The sequence below is a fragment of the Piliocolobus tephrosceles genome, chromosome 2 (genome assembly GCF_002776525.5).
Source record: "Piliocolobus tephrosceles isolate RC106 chromosome 2, ASM277652v3, whole genome shotgun sequence".
Lineage (NCBI taxonomy): Eukaryota > Metazoa > Chordata > Mammalia > Primates > Cercopithecidae > Piliocolobus > Piliocolobus tephrosceles.
In genome coordinates this window covers 7,836,401-7,856,302 of record NC_045435.1, presented here as the reverse complement: position 1 = coordinate 7,856,302, position 19,902 = coordinate 7,836,401, and the positions used below count along the sequence as shown (strand labels likewise).

The 19,902-nt window shown below is 38.7% G+C and overlaps 2 protein-coding genes across 4 annotated transcripts in view; one reads left to right on the top strand and one right to left on the bottom strand.

Annotated features, from left to right (window-relative positions):
- Positions 1-19,902, top strand: part of CMSS1 (cms1 ribosomal small subunit homolog) — a 374,148-nt gene that overhangs the window by 52,051 nt on the left and 302,195 nt on the right. The window lies entirely within an intron of this gene.
- The window catches only part of FILIP1L (filamin A interacting protein 1 like), a 294,870-nt gene that overhangs the window by 37,000 nt on the left and 237,968 nt on the right, over positions 1-19,902 (bottom strand). The window contains exon 1 of one of the 2 annotated variants that reach the window (XM_023212026.1): positions 8,629-8,900. The exons of the other annotated variant lie outside the window; for it this stretch is intronic. The gene's annotated coding sequence lies outside the window, so the exon portion shown is untranslated. Of the gene's footprint in view, positions 1-8,628; positions 8,901-19,902 lie in introns of those variants that run through there. 2 annotated transcript variants of the gene reach the window in all.

Below are 19,902 nucleotides of genomic sequence, written 5' to 3'. Positions count from 1 at the left end.
CAGTTCCACAAAATAAATACTCCCAACAACCTTTAAAGTCCTTTCCTTCCTTCTTTCCTATATAACACCGTATACAGATTCACATGTCAAGAGATTTTATGGCTCATCAAGTCTCAATGGTTCAAAAGAATGGAAAACCGTAATTGGAATTCCATGGGATTCAAGTTTATTTGTGTCAGTTGTAGTTCACAAGTTGTAAGTAGGCTGTAAAAGCAAATAAGTACTTAAAATGTCATACTAAATTGAAAGTACAATTAAACTGAAAAATTAACACCTAGACAAAAAGTGTTTACATTGTTAATTTCAAAAGGGACTCTATTGTTTGTGGCTAGAATCTGATATAAGCCATTTAGCCCAAATTGTAAGATTTGTCTTAGAGATTTGTTTTTTGTGGGTGCATGGTAAAACAGGGAGATTCCAAACTAGCTTTTAAGCCTTTTGTAGTCACCAGCTCTCTTTGGTCCTTTACCTGCTCAGGAAGTTGCTTCTTACTTCAGATGAGTAAGACATTTCTAGGAAAGTTCCTGTGGGTTTCTCATAGGGGAGACTGCCTTGTAAGCTGGGAAATCAAGGTAAAGGGTAACCTCTCTGTAAAGAGTAGCTAAGGTTAGGCACTCTAGAGACAGATCTTCAACAAGCTTAATCTTTTACTCCACTTCACAGCTGGGTGTCTGAGAACAGGAATTCTTCATGACTGCATCCTACAAAGCACCTCCTCTTTGGCCTGAGACAGCCCCTATATGTCAGTCTGGCAGCACCAGATGATGAAGGAGCATCATCCCTATGGATAGACTGGCATAACTAGAAGAGTAAAAGTATCTGCTGTGGGTCTGGCACTGTACCAACTGCTTCATCGCATTTAAGCGTCAGGTTAAATTGATGTTACTTTAAGCTGCCTTCCTTTCTGTGTAAGTCCAGGTTGTTCTGAAGGCTAAATAATGGGCTGGGTATTCTGATCTTGGCACAAACCTTATTTCTCTTTTAGCCTCAGGTTGTCCTTTCATAGCAGACTTCTGAAGAATAAGTCTGCCATCTTTTTTGGAATGCTGCATTCAGTCATCTCCATTTACATTTCAGTTCCCATCTTTTCCATGAGTGTTTCTGAACTTGTCTAACCCTGGCTGATTTTCCTTTTCTAAGTCCCCACAGCCCTTACAGCTTTATTACCTAAATAGTCTATATTATTTTGTGCTGCTTTCTAATTTTAGTATATTACTTTTGCCGTTAAGTCAACTGTAAACTCCTTAAAGGAATGATATCTCTGTATCCCTCATACGGGTTTGAACTCTGTACATACTTAACCAAATGATTGAGAGGTAAAAAGAACCACTTCCTAGGGGAGTATAACCATCAGTTCTCAGAATTACTTGTTATTAGAATGGAAGATGGAAAAGTAGAGTTTTGTTCCTCTTGTTCTTGTCATTTCTAGAAGGAGAACCATTTGGTGAAGTGAAGAATTCACTTGGAGACAAATTTAATTAAAGTCCAGATGGGGGAAATTGGCCAGAGAATCTTAACTCTGCCTGTGATTCTTTGCATCTGTGTTCAGCCTAATGAATTTTATTGAACTGTAAAAAGAATCTTATGGGGCAGAATTTGGGGGGAGATTAGTGGAGCCCCAAATTACTTGACAAAGTTACTCTCACTTTTAATGGAAAGCCTCAAGAATAATATGCGACTTCAAACATAATGTATTTATTTTAATAACATGAGTGTTTGAAAAGTAGATAATCTTCCTTTAGCAGGAGTGGATTCATTTTCACAAAATTCCACAGAGTAATTCACTTCTTCTGCCATGCCCAATTAACAGACTAACAAGTGAAGACTAAGGGACTTCCACAGTATCTCACTGCATGGGTGTTTGTCTTCAGCAAGAAACCAGCAACTTTCTCATGTTCTCCCTAGGCTCCTAGACCAAGCAACTCCTTCCTTTTCTTCAAATTTAACAGGCAGACACTTAAGTCTTGCCAGCCCAAATGTGATGTTTTACATTCCACTTATGATCTCTGCTCAGAGATTTGTTTTTGTTTTGATTCACATAAAAATGAATTTTAAAAGGAAAGAGAAAAACTTATTTCACCTTTAAACTTTTGTTCCAGGACTGGTGGGCCATGAGACACAATAAATCTGGCAGATTTGCATCTGTCAGGGCAGCCCATCTTTGAGGACTGACCTTATCTTTTTTTTTTTTTTTTTTTTTTTGAGACGGAGTCTCACTCTGTCCACCAGGCTGGAGTGCAGTGGCGCTATCTCGGCTCACTGCAAGCTCCGCCTCCTGGGTTCACGCCATTCTCCTGCCTCAGCCTCCCTAGTAGCTGGGACTACAGGCGCCCGCCACCGCACCCGGCTAATTTTTTTTTTTTATTTTTAGTAGAGACGGGGTTTCACCGTGGTCTCGATCTCCTGACCTTGTGATCCGCCCGCCTCGGCCTCCCAAAGTGCTGGCCTTATCTTTGAGGCTGCTCTAGATACAGTGATTTGGAGCTCTCACAGGCCCAAGTGCTACAGCCATGTTCATCTTTTCTCTATTTACATATGGACTCTTTTCCTCAAATTACCCTCATTTTCTTCAGCTAATTTGTCTCTGTAGTGATACAATCAGTAGCTTGTATTTTTATATTGTCTCTTCTCTACTTGATCAGAGTTCCCATAAGGGTTATTGCTCGTTATTCAATCTTTATTGAGAACTGAGAAATACTTGGGGTGGATGACATTGTTCCCTTTTTTGTAGTTTGTAGAAACCAAGGGAACAGGAGGCTCACCCATTAAATGGATGGCAGAGCTAAGAAGAGTAGAATTCTGATTTATCGACCCATTATTCTTACTCTTTTAGTCTCACCATTGAGACACCAACATTTATCCATGTCAGTTCAGTGTCACTATTCAGCAAGGTTGGCCATTGACTATATTCTGTTGAAGTTTTTATAAGCACTCTCCCATATTGTTTATCTTTACTTAGTTTTTATGTGTAGCTGATCTCTCTTACCCACATTGCATTACCAGTCCATTAAAAAAGAGCAGGGATGGGACCATAATTGAAGTTGTTGTCCAAGAGCTGCTAGTGATCTTAGTCCTTGTCATTAATGTGGTACCAGTCCATGCTAGTAGCTATAGCTGGGTTAGTGACATAGTATGGTGTGTGGTGAACTTAGTTGCTGGGCCTGTTGTCATGCCTTGTGCTTAGCTCAGTGAATGTTTGCTACTGCTGAGGAGAATTACAAGCCCTAGGCTAGCTTCACAGGTTGACACTGGAGTAATCTAACTTTGAAATTAAAGAAAAATCACTCTTCTGTAAAATCTGGGAGATACACTGGGTTACCCACAGAAACTTTGGAATTAGGTACATGCTTGGGAAAAGGCAGTCTGCTGCATGGCAAAGATAAGCCATTTGTGCCCCGTAAATGCATCTTCCAGGCCTTCACCTGAAGCACAGAGATTAGAGAAATTCAGAGGAGTCCACCCTTCATTAATCACTGCACTGTGTTCTTCCATATTTTGCTTGAAGGCCATTCCATGCCCCAGGGTGACTCACCTGGTACTCCTCTGCCATGTATACAAAGTCTTATCTTATTGGGGAGGGAGTTAAACTGAGGTAGATGAAGGTGGGCAGAAAAGCATCGGACTTAGTCTACCTATGTAACACACACTGCCGTACAAAGCAGATTTCACTGCCTTGACTTAATCTGAGCCTAACTTGGTTTCTGGTTTTTCTGACTTAACCTGAGCCTAACTTGGTTTCTAGTTAAGTCACTGCCTTGACTTAACCTGAGCCTAACTGGTTTCTGTCAGTCACTTCCATATGGTTGCTTTAAGTAGTGGCTGAGATTTGTTTTCGGCTCCTAAACAAAATCTAGAAGAAGGGGCCCTCCATAGCCCATTGTTTGCAGAAACACTTTTTTTTTTTTTGTATCAAATAAGCAGCTTCTAGGTTGTAATTTGTTTGTATATTTATCCCACACCTTTTTTGTCCCAGCAACACACCTACTAATTGTACCTGGGTACTTTCCTAGGCACTGGAGGTAAAGCTGGTTGTAAAACTGACCCTGAATGAGTTTATAGTCCAAGAGACAGACAATAAAAAAAAAAAAAAATCATTAATGAGTAATTTAATGTCACATCACAGTGCACAGTTTGAAGGAAAATAAAGCAGGGTAGGTATCACCAGGAGCTTATAGCCTTTATAGGTGACTTCCTCTGCAGTTTTTGGGGAGGTTGTTTTGAAGGCACTGAGTCACTTTGAATTTTGAAAGGGATCCTGCTAACTGGGGACATCTAAGGAATGCAAAATGCTTAGCTGTAAGATAGTAATAGAAGGTGATTTGTCAAGTTAGTGGTTCAGACCTAAATGTCTTTGACCACAGAGTACATAGTCTTTCCAAGGCACCTCTCACCTTCCAAGTAGAGAGCGGGATTTGCCAGCTGGAGGACCTTTAAATACACTTATTTTTTGTTTTCTCTTTCCTCCCTTTATCACCTCCCTTCTGTTGTAGCCTGATTAAATTGTATTTATTTTCACAATGCTTCCTTATCCTTTGCTTTTTTATTGCTTATACTTAAGAACTTTGAACCTTTCTACTTTCTTTTTTTAATGGACTTTATATCTAAATTAACACCTACAGTACTGAGGCTTTTTCTGGGGCTTCTGTTCTCCTCTCTTCCTAGCATTAATTAAGGAAAAACTACTGGTGAGCTGTAGCCCAAGAATGCAGGGAGCCCTGGCCCTACTTCTGCATAGCTGTGTCTCTGGGGCAAGTCACACTGTGGACATCAGTTTCTTCTGTAAAGGGAGGCATTTGGATCAGATGACCTCCATTGCCCCTTCCAGCTGTAAAATTCTGTGTATATTCTGTGCCAGGACTCTCTGTGTGTGTGTGTGACTCTGGGGCCTGGGGTATCCCATTTTCCATATAGTAAAATACCTTATCAAGGTACTTCTCAAATTCATAGTTGAATGTTTGCTGTTTTGATGTAATATATGCTCTCTTTTGCTGATAATAACTCCTTTAGGCTAGAATAAGTAGTTATCATAAACAGACACAAGGAGTTGAGGTATGTCTGCATCCTGTTTGTCCCAATCATACACTTTCCTATCTACTTACCTCCCTACTGCTCCCCCGCCTGCCCCCACAAACACATCATTCCACAAGCTTGTTAAAAAAAAAAAAAATTCTATACTTAACAATTAATCACATTTTGGAGCCAGTAGAGCATAGAAATGTGAGGATGGTCATACTGGAAAAAGAATACTGCTAATGTGTTCTTGTTCTTGGGCTCAGAATTAAAACTGCTGCTGTCCTATCCTAATCTGCTAAAGCATCTCAGAGAACAAGCATGAAGAGGGAGTGTTTCTCTCATATCTGAAAAAGAAACAAGGGACTTTCCTTGGCGAGCCTTCCCATATTTGTTTGCCCAGCTTTCCCAGGCAGAGACGATGTTAGTGCAGATGAAGGTCAAGGAGAATCTCAACTCTTTTTTTTTTTTTTTTTTAAAAAAGAGGGATGTGCAAGGGCTTATAAGTGTTGGTGATAATCTGCTAGGAATTAGTGTACCTAACAAAGTGATTCAAAACATGAATGTCCCACCTCATTTTAAGTACAAAATGATCAGCCAGCCAGAGGAGGTTCTAAAAGTCATTGCAGCACACTTTAAGCATACGTGACTTGATCGGTGGCTAGAAAATGCTGTAGTGATGACAGCAGCAACCACAGAAATACTGCTTTGAAGGTTTGTGATGCTGGCTGCATATGCAGTGTCTCTTCATCTTTAAATCCTTATTTAAATATAATTTACAGAAACTAAACAATCAGTTTAAATTGAAGCTGAATTCATAGTCAAATACAAATTAAATGGACCCTAAAAATCATGTAAAATTAATATGTCCAACAGATAAGGTAGGGTGTATTAAATTTTTTCAAAGATGACAGGCTCTGTGAACAACAGATGGGGCCATTTCAGTTCCTGAAGCAGGTTGAGACCAATATTGCTTTACATCCACAATATTCAGTCTTTTATAAACAGTTCTCTTCTTGCCCACCTTCCTTTTTCCTTTAAATAGGAGAGGCTGTATTTTTTCTTCTCTATTCACCTTGTAAAATGTTCACTTTGCCCTGAAGCACTAGACATGGACAGAATATGACCTAGGAAGAATTATTGGAATCTTATTCTTCCTCCGACATTTTCACTTTTTTTCTTAAATCTCAAAATGCATTTATTACCAAAGGCACTTTTTTGGAAGGGAAGGTACAGCAGAGAACCCTTAAACAAAATTTACAGCCTTTTGAGAAGGCAAATTAATGGGAACTGCAAGAGAACAGGAAAATTAAGTCAAGGCTCGATTTGTGTTTTCATACTGGCTGTTACTATAGTCTCCATCACAGCATTAGGAAAGTAGCACAAAAATACCAGGTCTTAACAGTTAAGGTTAATCACCACAAAAGCGCAAATAAACTTACTAAGCATAAAATTATTATGTGCTTTATTTGGAAGTGTAGAAATTCACATTCATTCTATCAAAAACATTTTTCCATCATACAGATTGTCCCAAGGACTAAGAAATGCTCACCCAAAGAGCCCACTGTGAGATAATGTATCCATGATAAATCTTACTTAGCTTTCAGTTTTAAAAGAGGTCTTAATATGCGATTGTTCTTTGAACCATGCTTTAATAAATGGGAAAAAGTGTGAAATATTAAAAAGTGTTATTTTAAAATTTTTAAAAATGGATGCTTGCCTGCTTTAAAAAAATAAAAGGCAGACACTGGAAACACAGCTGTTAAGTTTTGATGGAAGTTACGATTTTCAACAGTTGAGTTACAGTTTATGGTACAGATGGTACCCTGGGTATAGCTGGAACAATAATTGATGGTTTCTGTTTGTCTCGTCCTCTGTTAGATTCAGAAGAGCAGAATATCTTTTTTCCAAGGCAGGAATTTTTCAGTTTCCAATTACTGCTTATATCAAATAAACAACTCTTCCATTGCATATTCTGTACTTCTCCACGGTGACATGGGTGTTGGCCCCGCGCTTCTCATTATGGTAGGCTCCCCTCGGTTAGAAATAATAGTTTGTGGAAAATCCTACTTCTCAGTACTAACCTGCAGTTTATGTAGCCTATCCTCAGGCCAAATAACATACAATTTTTCTTTTAAAATGTGAAAACCAAAGTCTTGCATTGCTCCACACAAAATTAGCAAAACCAAAAAACTCCTATGAGGCAAAAATGATAGGCACCAATGTCATATACTTTTAAAAACCCTCCAACAGAAATTATTAGAAATATACAGATATAACCCACATTTTGAGTATTTTTTTTAAATGCTGTGTTTCAATGATAAATCTGGGATGTGATATTTTCTTCTCACTGACAATTAAATATAAAAACATGAATTTGTAACACACACATACACCTCAGTGGTTATAGTGTGCTGCTCCTCTGTTAAACTTTTACTGTATCTCCAGTTATCTTATATGGTCATTTCAGTGCCAACTAAAATGCCAGCATTTTTATATCTCGTAGTAAATATAAATGGCAGCCTGTGAATTCTGAGTTTGAATTGTATATACTTATAAAACATAGAGACTGTTTTAAAAGGGACAATTCTGTCACATGGTTGTTAAAGTTTTATTTTACAATATATGTTTAGACCAGATAAGGTTTGAATGATCAGTTTTTCATCTCCTATTCCAGTGTTCTAAAGTTGACATAACCTTTTATTTTTAATTCCTCCGTTGACTTTTAGTTGGAAAAAATGAAGTGAAATATTATGAAGATTTTTCTGCCAAGTGTTCAATTATACTGTAAGAGTTCACTAGTAGCAATAGCCTCTTCAGGATTTAGATGTGACTAATTATGGTTTAAAATGCTACTGATTAATACAGTTATTCTGTAAGTTTTACCTTTTAAATTGGCATTTTTTACATAATATACTACTACCCAAAATATTACTCTAGAAATGGTAACTGTGAGGTTTGTCATTTTTCCAATATCTGCACTTGAAGCAGAAAGTTGGAACTCAAAAGTATGATAGTTACTTCCTTGTACAAACTGACATATACTTTTAAGACAAAATAGCATTGATACGATTTTTTGAAGTTTAAAAAGATTTTACTTTTTAAGTTAGGTTCATCTTAATTCCAAGATGTATTCCTAACAGTGTTTTTAGTCACTTATATTAACATTTACAAAAAGAGGGGAAAACCTGGCACTAACAAATTTTCGCATTCTGCTCATGTAAGACAAGCGAGTTTAAGTCCGGGGGAGAGATAGGATCAAGAGATAGGGTTGCTGCCATACAATATAAGTCTCCCCCACCCTTTCCCCAAAGGTTTCTCAATATGGGCAGGATTCATTGTGTAGCTCACTTGGAAAGCATGTAATACAGTCAGCTCCCACCTCTCAACATTTAAAATTAAATCTCTAATCTGTTTTCTCCGCCGGAGATAACTTTTACTTTCAAGTTTTGTGTGAGTTGGAAATGGTTTTGAACCTAGAATTCATTGGATGCGCTTTGCGAAACCTGTCTGCAGTTTGTGATGCTGAGACAGCTTTAACAGCCACCCACAGACTTGCTACCTGGCTCTCTGACAGCAGTGCCCCTTGGTGGAGCGGAGTTGTTCTCCCGGGCTTACCTGAGCTGCCTGCGCCGGGGCGGGCGGGGAGCCTGGCCGGGGCCGCTGTGGTGCCGCGCTGCGAGCCGGCTGTGCGCGCTCCAGGAGTCGCCCGAACAATGCGAGCGGGGCGCAGAACGCGCCCGGCCTATGGGGCTTACGTCACTGCTCCGCCTTATAAGGCGCTCCGCGTGTGTGGTGCGGTCGGCGGGGGCGCCGGTGACTGAGAGACCTGCGGCGGCGGTAGCGCAGCAACGCGCCCCGACTCCTGCGGACTTTGAGGCCGTGTGAATGGACCGTGGTTCCCGGCTCCCACCGGAGGGAATAAGCGGTGGGCCGGGACGCCGGCGTCCGCCTGTAGTGCTAACCAAGTCATTGGGAGGCAGGGTCGATCTGCTTGTAACTTTTCTCCCTCTGGGTCCCTAAAGCTGTTACTGCTTCAGGGACTTCAATACACATCCTGTTATTCTTATGTAAACTTTTGTAAATTCATTATACTTTTTTTTTTGGTTGCTGGGGGTAGGCGGGAGAGGGAAAGGAGAAGTCTGGGGTTTTGTGGAGACATCTCTGGGGGTGATTCAGACTTCAAACCTTCTCTTTCCTCTTTGTAATGAGTAGGGGTCCTCAGAGGATAGTGTTTTATTTCCTGATGATCTAACTACCAAACAATTCTTGAAGTGATGATGGGAAGGCCAGATGAAACCTTATTTTTTTTTCAGTGTTTTTCCTCAAAGAACCTCCTCTTTCCCCATTTCTGCATGCCTGTGTTTTAACGAAAGCAGTTAAAACTAATCATTTTGTGGCAGGGAAAAAAATTTAAAGAAATTAAATGTTTTGTGCTGTACTTTCAAGACAATGTATAAAATTAGAACTTTAGAGCCAGTTTTAATGTTTGTTCTCTTACATGGGCAAACAAAATAAAGCCAAAAATAACCATGTGAAGAAAAAAGAAATTAGCCAAATATGATTGAATTAAGCATATTATCCTCTAGTCTGGGGTAGATTTACTTGTACAAATCCTATTTCTTGTGAAAGAATTCACTTCTGCATTATAAGAGAAGTCATACCTAAAGTTCTAGCCCAACTATATGAATCTGCTAAATAAATTAGGGACGTGGCATTCTTGTTTGCAAGCTTCAGATGAGTAATTTAGTAATTTTAGTAGCTTCAGTCCTTTTAAAACCTCTTAAAATTACATTAAAATAGGATTGCTTCCTATTATGATGTACATATGTCTGTAGAATTATTGTTTCCATATGTTTTGTCAAACAGGAACGATGAAAATAGTCTGCTCGCTTCATTTTCTTAGTGTGGAGTGGAGAAAGGATGTTTGCAGAGTTGTTAGTGGAAATGGTGTGGAGTAAAGATGCAGGGCACAACATTAAATGTATGTCCTCTTCGCTAAATTGGGAGTTCACTTTATTCTTCTAGATCACTCTGAGTACCTACTGAGAAACCTAAAGTAAACTCACTCTTGCTTTTCATATACAGTGTGCTATTTTAAGAGAAGTGAGTTACACATACTCTTCAGCTGAACTTAAAATTTAATATTTGATTTGCAGTTGTGTACTAACATTTTGGATGTTGAGTTTGTTAGTTTTACCTCTTCTGCCCTATATTTGTGAATTGCATTGTAATCTTTTTAGTCTCCTGTGCTTACCTCATACTTTAATTAAACATCCTTTTTGAGATTTTTGTGCTACATTTTTTATTACAAATGAGATTAAATGACTTTTATGAAAGTTGTATGATGCATAGACACCTGAATCTCAGCCCCAAACTGATAGCATACTTTTACCCCAAAGCTAACAGTTTTGTAGCTTGTTGTGCATCTTTTTCCCTCTGATAGGCAAATACGTTTCCTAACATTTAACACTACCATTTGTTTCTTTCTCACATGTCCATACTCAAGTATTGCATTTATTTTCACTCTTTTGACTTGCTGGTTCCACATGAAATATGTTAGTATTATTTCCTCCTTTTCTTTAGCTCTATTCTGAAGAATAGAGAAAAGAGGATTAGGGCCTCTACTCCTTGTATGCCCTTGCCTGGTACACTACTTGCCTGGTTACATTACTAATGTGTTACTCCTGAAACATCGGTCTCTTGACCCAGCTATGACTCAGCTTTCCAAGTGAGGTCATAGTTATGTGACCACTGTCTTCAGGAACCAATATTAATAGCCCTCATTTGTTGAGCTTTTAGGTCATACCTACCACCATCGTTAGTGATCTACAAACATTTCATCATTTAATCTTCACAACCCATTTTGATGTGATATGATCCATGCTTTTCAGATAAAGACATTTAGAAAGCTAGTAATGATACAGGGATTTAAAGCAATGTTTACATATATAGCCTTCTTCTACATATATAGTCTTCTCTTAATGGTTTGCTCAGAATCTCTCAGAGGTGTATTTGGTAAAGGAGTGTTCAGATTTAACTGAGAAGTTTCTCTTTATTTTCTAGACTGAATCTTGAACTGGGAAAGCCAAGACTCATCCTATTTTTTTGTGGATTTGTGGATTTACTCACAGTTTTCTGGAAGGTGGCAGCAACGTATCTTGTTCTAGTAAAATTAGAATATCATGACCATTTCACTTCAAACGAACGTCAAGGGTTTTGAGGGAGCAGGACCTTTATCTGATACAAGAGTACCTTGGGTGGTGTATTGCAAACTCCAACCAGCTGTTGGCATTGTGCGCCATTGACCACATAAGTAGATGAGTAGACTTTTATTTCCTTCCCTCTTTCAACCACAATTCTTTCCGAGATGTAATTTTTATTCTCTTGGTTTCTGAAATTCTCTTCATTTGTGAAATTCTCTTGGTTTCTATTTGTGAAAATAGTAGAGTTATGATAACTGTGCCTCAAAATTGGCTGAGAGAGTTTTACTTCCTAACCTTGTTCTGTCCAATTACTGTGTGACTTTCTTTTCATTTCATAATCAGGAATTTCCTACAAATAAGCATACCTAGACACTAAGGTCCTTTCTGCAATTAGTAATCTGAATTTATGATCTAAATCCAATTACTAGCTTTAAGCTGTTATTTAGAAATGATACGAAGAAATTTTTCTAGCAAATTCATTGCTTTCTAATGTGGGAGAAGGGGTTTGTAGGTAACAAGGCTAGAAACAAGGAGATATCAACTAGATTTAGCCATATTATATTATGTCAAAAACAGCTTAATATCACCAGTTTCCCTGGTTCAAGCTAATTGTCAGGAGGCCATTACAATGACCACAGTAACAGGTGTTATTAGTGAAGTCAGTTGCTACTGACCATAATTACAACATCATCATTATTTAACTTTTAAAAAATACCATTAATGTACTGCTAATCACATCAAGCCAGTTCCTCTTTTTGAAGTAACTGCTCTTATTTTCTTTCATGTCTTCTCTCCCTACCTTTGTTTCTTCTTTTGACTGGTCAAGTCTTTCAGTCATCCAAATATAGTAAGTGCCAAAGAAGAAGCAATAATTAATGGGATGTTTCTTGCAGCTGCCCACAATTTTCACTGCTGGTTCTTTGATCAGTTAAGCAGTGGTGTGCTCTGCTCCCTAGGAGCTCTGCTTTGAGCTATGAGATGGTAATGCTAACTTTGTATATGACATGTTTGCTTCTTTGCCTCTGTGAGATAGTATATATGGAAACACTGTCATGTACAAAGAAAAACAGCAGTTATTATGGACCTGGTCCTGTATGAGAAGCTGAACAGAGTGGGAACAGACCCAGGATTGCATAAGGAGATGTATAGCTCCATGGTCCTGCATTGCTTCAGACTACAGTTTGATTGGCCAGAATATGAGCTTTCGGTGTTTATTCCACCCCACGCTACCTTCTACCACCTTACCCACAGCCTTCTTGCAAAGCAACTTTGCCACTGAGCACTGGATAACCTTGCCATGGATCCAATTGTTTGCTTGTCCCTTCTCCTCTGCTGCTACACAACTTAGGACGAAGGCTGAAGGGACATGTAGGCAACTGTGAATGTGGAGCCAACGGGAATGTCTGCGGTAAAAGCACCTTCTCTCCATGCCCTAGACAGTCATTTTTCTAATCAACCTCATTTCTTCACTCTTCTTTCAGTTCTTTGGGTGCCACCTATCTGATTCTGTACATGTAGATACCTGCATGAAATACATCACATTTCCGCACTTAAACTGTATTTTAAGAGCCTTTAACCAGCAGTTAACTGGTTAAATCTTAATATACATACAAACTGCAGTAACTGAATATACATATGAACTGCAGGTCTATATATATACACTGTCTTTACTTTTATCTGTAGCCTGAATCTCTGGTCCCAGGCCTATAGTCCACAAAGTCTCCAGAACCCTTCCAATTATTCTGCTCATACTTCAGCTGACTATGACTCTAGAATAGTGACCCTTGAGAACTGATTACAGCAGTAGTGTCCATGTGATGCTAGGGTATGGGAAGTCCTTTGTTATTACAACATTAAAATGATGATATTTTGTGGTCTTAAAATTAATTTTAAAATTTTATTGTTTTATTTTTTATTTATTTATTTATTTTTTTGAGATGGAGTCTTGCTCTGTCGCCCCCAGTGGCGCGATCTCGGCTCACTGCAAGCTCCACTTCCCAGGTTCACGCCATTCTCCCGCCTCAGCCTCTGGAGTAGCTGGGACCCGCCACCACACCCGGCTAATTTCTTTCTTTTTTTTTTTTTTTTTTTTGTATTTTTAGTAGAGACGGGGTTTCACCATGTTAGCCAGGATGGTCTCGATCTCCTGACTTCGTGATCCGCCTGCCTCGGCCTCCCAAAGTGCAGGGGTTACAGGCTTGAGCCACCGCGCCCGGCCAAAATTTTTTTCTTTTAAAATTAATAGACACCCTTCATAATTTGGAAAATGCGTAAAAGTAAAAAATTTTACATGTAGTCCTACCACACGAATACTGCCAACTATTAATAATTCAATGTACGGTGTTTCTTTTAGTCTTTTTCTGAGCATTTGTAAAGCATCATTTTCATAGTGTGGGTGAGCTCTGTATGTGTATGTATATGTGTGTATATATATTATGTTTCTTTTTGCCTTTATTATATATTTCTGAATCATGTTAGTGGCTTTTCTGTAGACATTGGGTTATTTAAAAGCACATATTTACATATTCTCCCTAGCATTGGCGTTCACAAAGCCAACCACTGCCTGTTGGCCCCCTAACATTGCCACAGTCTTGTTCCTCGTCAAACAAAGCAAGGAAGTCTGTTTAGTAAGGAATCATCTGTTGGCAAGAGACTTCCTACCCTTGGTTTACAGGGAATACCATAAGTTGGCTATGTACTCTAGTGAGCATACTAGTAGGTGAGTAGAATGACTTAGAGAGAATGAAGAATTGATAATGTGACGCCACCATAAGATTATTAAATGGGAAGCAGGAAAAGTCTGTTATTTAGGTCCAGTCCATTTGCTTATTTATTCCTACAAACATTTTGTGTTTCCTTGGTAACTAATAATAGTTTTGAGAAAATGTTGAACTCACAAGTATTACTGCAGAAGTGAAAAAACCCTCAAATCACAGAAATTAGAGACGGAAAAGACCTATTAAGTCATCTTCCCTGTCCCTTGCCAGTACAGATTGTTCTCAGTGCTTTGTTCAGTCCATTTTTTAAAGGGACCTTGTCATGTAATTTGTAGCCCATCTCTCTTTTTTTTTTTTTTTTCTTGAGACACAGTCTCACTGTGTTGCCCAGATTGGAGTGCAGTGGTGCAATCTTGGCTCATTGCAACCTCCGCCCCCTGGGTTCAAGCAATTCTCCTGCCTCAGCCTCCCTAGTAGCTGGGATTATACATGTGTGCTACCAAGCCTGGCTGATTTTTGTATTTTTAGTAAAGACGGGATTCACCATGTTGGCCAGGCTGGTCTCGAACTCCTGACTTCAGGTGATCTGCCTGCCTCGGCCTTCCAAAGTGCTGGGATTACAGGTGCAAGCCACCATACCTGGCCCATCTCTTTTTTAAGTAATACATTTTTAAAGAAACCACTGACAGATTTTCCCATGTAGATGTGGAGCTTGATTTCAGGGTAAATATTTGCAGAGAAAGACCTGTGGATTCAAAGTACAGTTGAACAAGTTTTATTAGTTGGAAGTCATTGGAATAGTTTAGGATATCTTTGGAATAGTTGACCAACTACGAGTAGAATAGTTGGGTAAATCGGATTTATATGTTTTCTTTTATCTTTGGAACTCAAATAGAGCAATTCCTGAGCATAAAGTTTAATTATAAACTTCTAGACTCATTGAAATGGGCTTAGAAAGCCTGAGAAAATAAAGCATCCAGGAAGTAAAAAAATAAGAGTACAACTATTCTAAGATAATTTTTATAAAAATTACATTTTATAATATCCCTTTCTGTTCCAAATTCTGCTTTGTCCATTATTTACATAGTCAATTGATATGAATTGTATTCTAATACAATATGAATTGTATTCTAATTGTAAAATCCTTTCTTTTGTCCAGCAACTTCTTCTAGACTCTAGAAGGACAGAATAAAACTGTCTCATAGAAGCAGTCAGTGGTGGTGGTAAGACTAAATCTTCCACTTCCTCATGTAATGTCTGGAAATGTCTTCACTGAGAAAAATGAACAAATTAAGAGTAAAAAATGTGCTTAGAGTTTTATTAAGAAGAATGATCCTTTCATAAAATCATATTTTAGGGTATAAAAGGCCTTAGAAAACATCTGATCTTCTTATTGCCACTCTCTGTTCCCCATTTTTAAATAAATGAGATAACTGGAGCTCAGAGAGGTTAAGGGACTTGCCCCAAGGTCACACAGTAAATTGGTGACCCAGTCACTGTGTTTTCTGGGACTGAATGTTTCTTTTGGGAAACATGAAAAAATGGCATAAACAGTATGATTAGTATCTGAAATCCCAATTAATAATCGAGTAATTTACCTAGCTTATACTAACTGCAAAACTAATTTAGAACATTAATGAGCTAGTTATCTACTTTATAGATTAGAAGTGTCATCTTTTGTTGCATTTGTTTTAAATTGGAGATTTATAGATTGCTGCTTATCATCTCAGGCCACTAAGATTGGCCACATGTCAAAAACCTAATGGAGATGTCTGAACTTTTAATATAAATTTCTGTGTTATCATGTAACACCGTTATCTTGCATGCTTGCAATTGGTGGTTCTGTACATGAGAAATTCTATTATAATCTATGTCACTAAGCATCCAGTCTACATCATAAATTGTAGATTTGGAAGATATGTCACAAATCTTGTGTCTACCCTTAGATTGAATTCTCTCTCAGAACTTCAGTGTTTTGTCCAAGAATTGGTACATGCATAGTCTAGTTGTCATTAATCAGTGCCGAACAGCTCCAGAGATTTTTCACTTCCCCAACAAGACTATTCCATTCCAAACTGAAGACTGGCTGCTTCTAACTTCCACTCATTGTTCTTCGTCTTTCCATGACGCCATGTTGAACAAATGCATTGCTTTGACATAAAAGCCTGTTAAATATTTGAAAAGTTTGTCTTGAATCTTCAGTTATTCCTATATTATATCGTTTTGGTCTTTTCACACCCTGTGTCCAAATGGTTGGTGCTTAGAATGAACAAATTATTTCATCATTATTATTTCAGCATTATCAGAGTTATCCTCCCCTTTTATAGGCTATGTGAATGTGTGTGGGTGGGGGTTGTGTAAACAGATTTTCTTACCATTTTAGACAACCGTATCACACTGTTGAGTCGAAGAGCTTACTGATCATCAGTCTTCTAATGAACAACCACACACCCAAATATTGTCATCATGTACTGCTTCTATGATAATCTAGGATAATCACTTCTGTACTGATTTTGTTTGTGTGACTTCATTGTTATAATAATAACAAAAACAATAATAGGTGACACATTTAATGTATAATTGATGTCAGACACTACACGCTTTACAAATAATAACAACTTAGATCCACATAATAACCCTATGGGACAGATAGATAACTGAGGAACAGAGAAGTTAGGTAATTTGTCTAAGATCACAGAGCTAGGGAATGATGGCACCAGAGTTTGATCTGTATACTGACTCTGGGGAACTTCTGGGGAAAATCACACTCAGTGTTATGTGGTAAGATTTGGATTTAGGGGATAAACAGTACTAACAGAGAGTTACAGAACTTTGTTCTTCTCTCATCTGCCATTTAATTCATTGGACTTGAACTGTGGACTAGGAGAGTGAGAATGAATTTTGGAGATTATCTAATTAGCAACCCTTATACTTCATGGAACTAAGACCCAGCCTGTGTAGTAGCCTGTTCAGGGATATGCAGATGGGAAGAGGTCAAGCCAGAATGGAGTGCTTTTTTACTGAAGAATTCTAAAATGTTTCTGCTTCATATAATATCCTCTCTGTCTTTTTCCCCTTCTTTCTCCTTGTCTTCTCTCCATTTTTATATATGGTGCTGTCAGTGTTAAAGTAAGTTTCATAGCTCAAATATGGGACCTCTATAAAGAAGTTCCCGAAGTGATAAGGGAAGGGAAAGGAATCGCTATGGTTTATTAACAGCCTACTGTATGTCAATCACTCTGCCTACCTGCTGTCTCTGATGTCTCAAACTTCCTTCCCACTTTATGGGATTCTGTAGGAGGACCAGCACAATACCCTGCACAAAGTGAGCATTCTGCAACCCGAAAGAATGAGGAAATGAATGAAAGGAAGTGCTTTGAATTCAGCAGAAGAAAGAGATAACAATCATGTGCGAACTACTCCCACCTATTGCCAATTGACTGTTAGCTCTCAGTTCATTTTTGTACAATTTAACCATTGAGGCAAATGTGTATACAGGATACCATGGAACGCTGTTTACAGTTAGAGATTTTGGTTCTTTTACTTTTGAAGCAGCTGAATACTGATAAGGCCTGGGTCCAGAAACTATTTTTTTCCTTCATTTAATCAGGTTTGTTTACTTCCTTGACCACAAATATTATTTGCTAAGGAAATTTCTTCTTTGGGGTGGTATTTAACCATGCAAGTAGGGAAAATTGTGCTGTGATACTGGTCTCACAGCCTGTAGGAATAAAAACTGCAGGAGCAGAGTTTCCTTTCAGCAGTCAACTGTAGGCTCAGTCACTTCTCCACAAAACATAAGTTAAAATAGTGCTGATTTCTTTTTAAACAATCAATTCTAATAATGGAAACTATTCCAGCTGAGTTTGGAAACACACAGAAGCAGCCTTCAGTTACCATTAAGGCTATTGCCCTAGTAATACCAAAGAGACTCTTTCAGCCCACTTATTTATACTGGATGCTTGTAGGGCTATTTCATGGAGACCTGGTGTTGACGCTCAGCAACTTCCACTTTGACTCAGATTTATCTCCAAATGCTGATGCATTCTAAGATTTATAGAAGCACAAACTTATCTTATTATTGCTAATTTGTCCCATTATTAGACTATGCCCCTTAGAGTTGTAATTATCTTATGACTAGCCCAATTATATTTTATTGTGCACTTTTTTGGCAAATGAAATTTCTTTGTTAAACTCAAGGATTTAAAATTTAGCACAAGTTCATAAACTTACTTTCATACTTCTTCACTTCCTTTTTAAAAATACATCAGTAGACTCAAAATGTAAACGTGGCTTAGGGCTCACTTGACCTCTGAAAGGTGCTGACTGACTTTTAGTTAAAAACAGTATTTGTCTGTCTATATCTCTGTCATCTATTTGTGGCTATTATGTGTTGAAACTTTGTGGAACAAATGTCTTTCTCCCTTCTTCTTCCCTCCTCTCTGCCCAAAACAGACACACACACACACACGTACACACAGAGACTTGAAGGCTTTTGTGTACATTTACCAACTACAACAACAAGAAATGAAGAACAATACAACTCAACTCTGTAGATCTAGAATGGGAAATCTACTTCCCAAAGGCTGTATGCAATATCTTTTCACTGAGTCATGGTAGCCTCCAACAACTAGTAGCACTCTTTGTGCATGAGTTTATTTCTGATTAAAAATCCACCTTTATTGATAATGTTTGTTCACTGTAAAGGAATTGAGTGGATAAAAGAGGTATTACATTTTCCTTTCTAAATCAAGGAAGGTGGAATATTCAAACAGAACACTCTGTATGTGTGCACACATGCACGTGTACGTGAGTGAGAGATGATTTATAGATATATAAGAGTTAGTCCTACTGTATTCTTTTAGGAGGTATTCAGCAACTATTTGTTGAATACCTTCTGTGTGTCTATCACTATGCTGAGTTCCTGGTGAGAGGGGAATGAGTGTAAAGCAGGAGTGTCCAATCTTTTGCCTTCCCTGGGCCACACTGGAAGAAGAATTCTCTTGTATCACACATAAAATACACAAACCCTAATGATACCTGATGAGAGAAAAAAAAAAATCGGAAAACACATCTCATGTTTTAAGAAAGTTTATGAATTTGTTTTTTTTTTGTTTGTTTTTTTTTTTTTTTTTTTGAGACGGAGTCTCACTCTGTGGCCCAGGCTGGAATGCAGTGGCCCGATCTCAGCTCACTGCAAGCTCCGCCTCCCGGGTTTTACGCCATTCTCCTGCCTCAGCCTCCCGAGTAGCTGGGACGACAGGCACCCACCACTTCGCCCGGCTAGTTTTTTGTATTTTTTAGTAGAGACGGGGTTTCACCGTGTTAGCCAGGATGGTCTCGATCTCCTGACCTCATGATCCGCCCGCCTCAGCCTCCCAAAGTGCTGGGATTACAGGCTTGAGCCACCGCGCCCGGCGAAAGTTTATGAATTTGTTTGGGGCTACATTCAAAGCTATCCTGGGCCACCTGCAACGCATGGACCATGACTTGGACAAGTTTGGTGTACAGCATATTCCTGCCCAGATTTTGCAGGGGTAAATAGAACAAACAAATGAACAACAACAAAAAAAAAAAACATTAAATTAAGGTATGAGTTGGGTGAAGTAAGAATATTTTTAAAGTATCAGGCGGCCAGTGTGGTGGCTCATGCCTTTAATCCTAGCACTTTGGGAGGCTGAGGTGGGCAGATCACTTGAGGTCAGGAGTTTGAGACCAGCTTGGCCAACATGGTGAAACCTGTCTCTACTAGAAACCAGTGTCTACTAAAAATACAAAAATTAGCCAGGCATGATGGTGGGCACCTGTAATCCCAGCTACACAGGAGGCTGAGACAGGAGAATCGCTTGAACCTGGGAGGCAAAGGTTGCAGTGAGCCAAGATCGTGCAACTGCACGCCAGCCTGGGCAGCAGAGGGAGATTACATCTAAAAAAAAAAAAAAAAAAGTATTGGCCAGGCATGGTGGTTC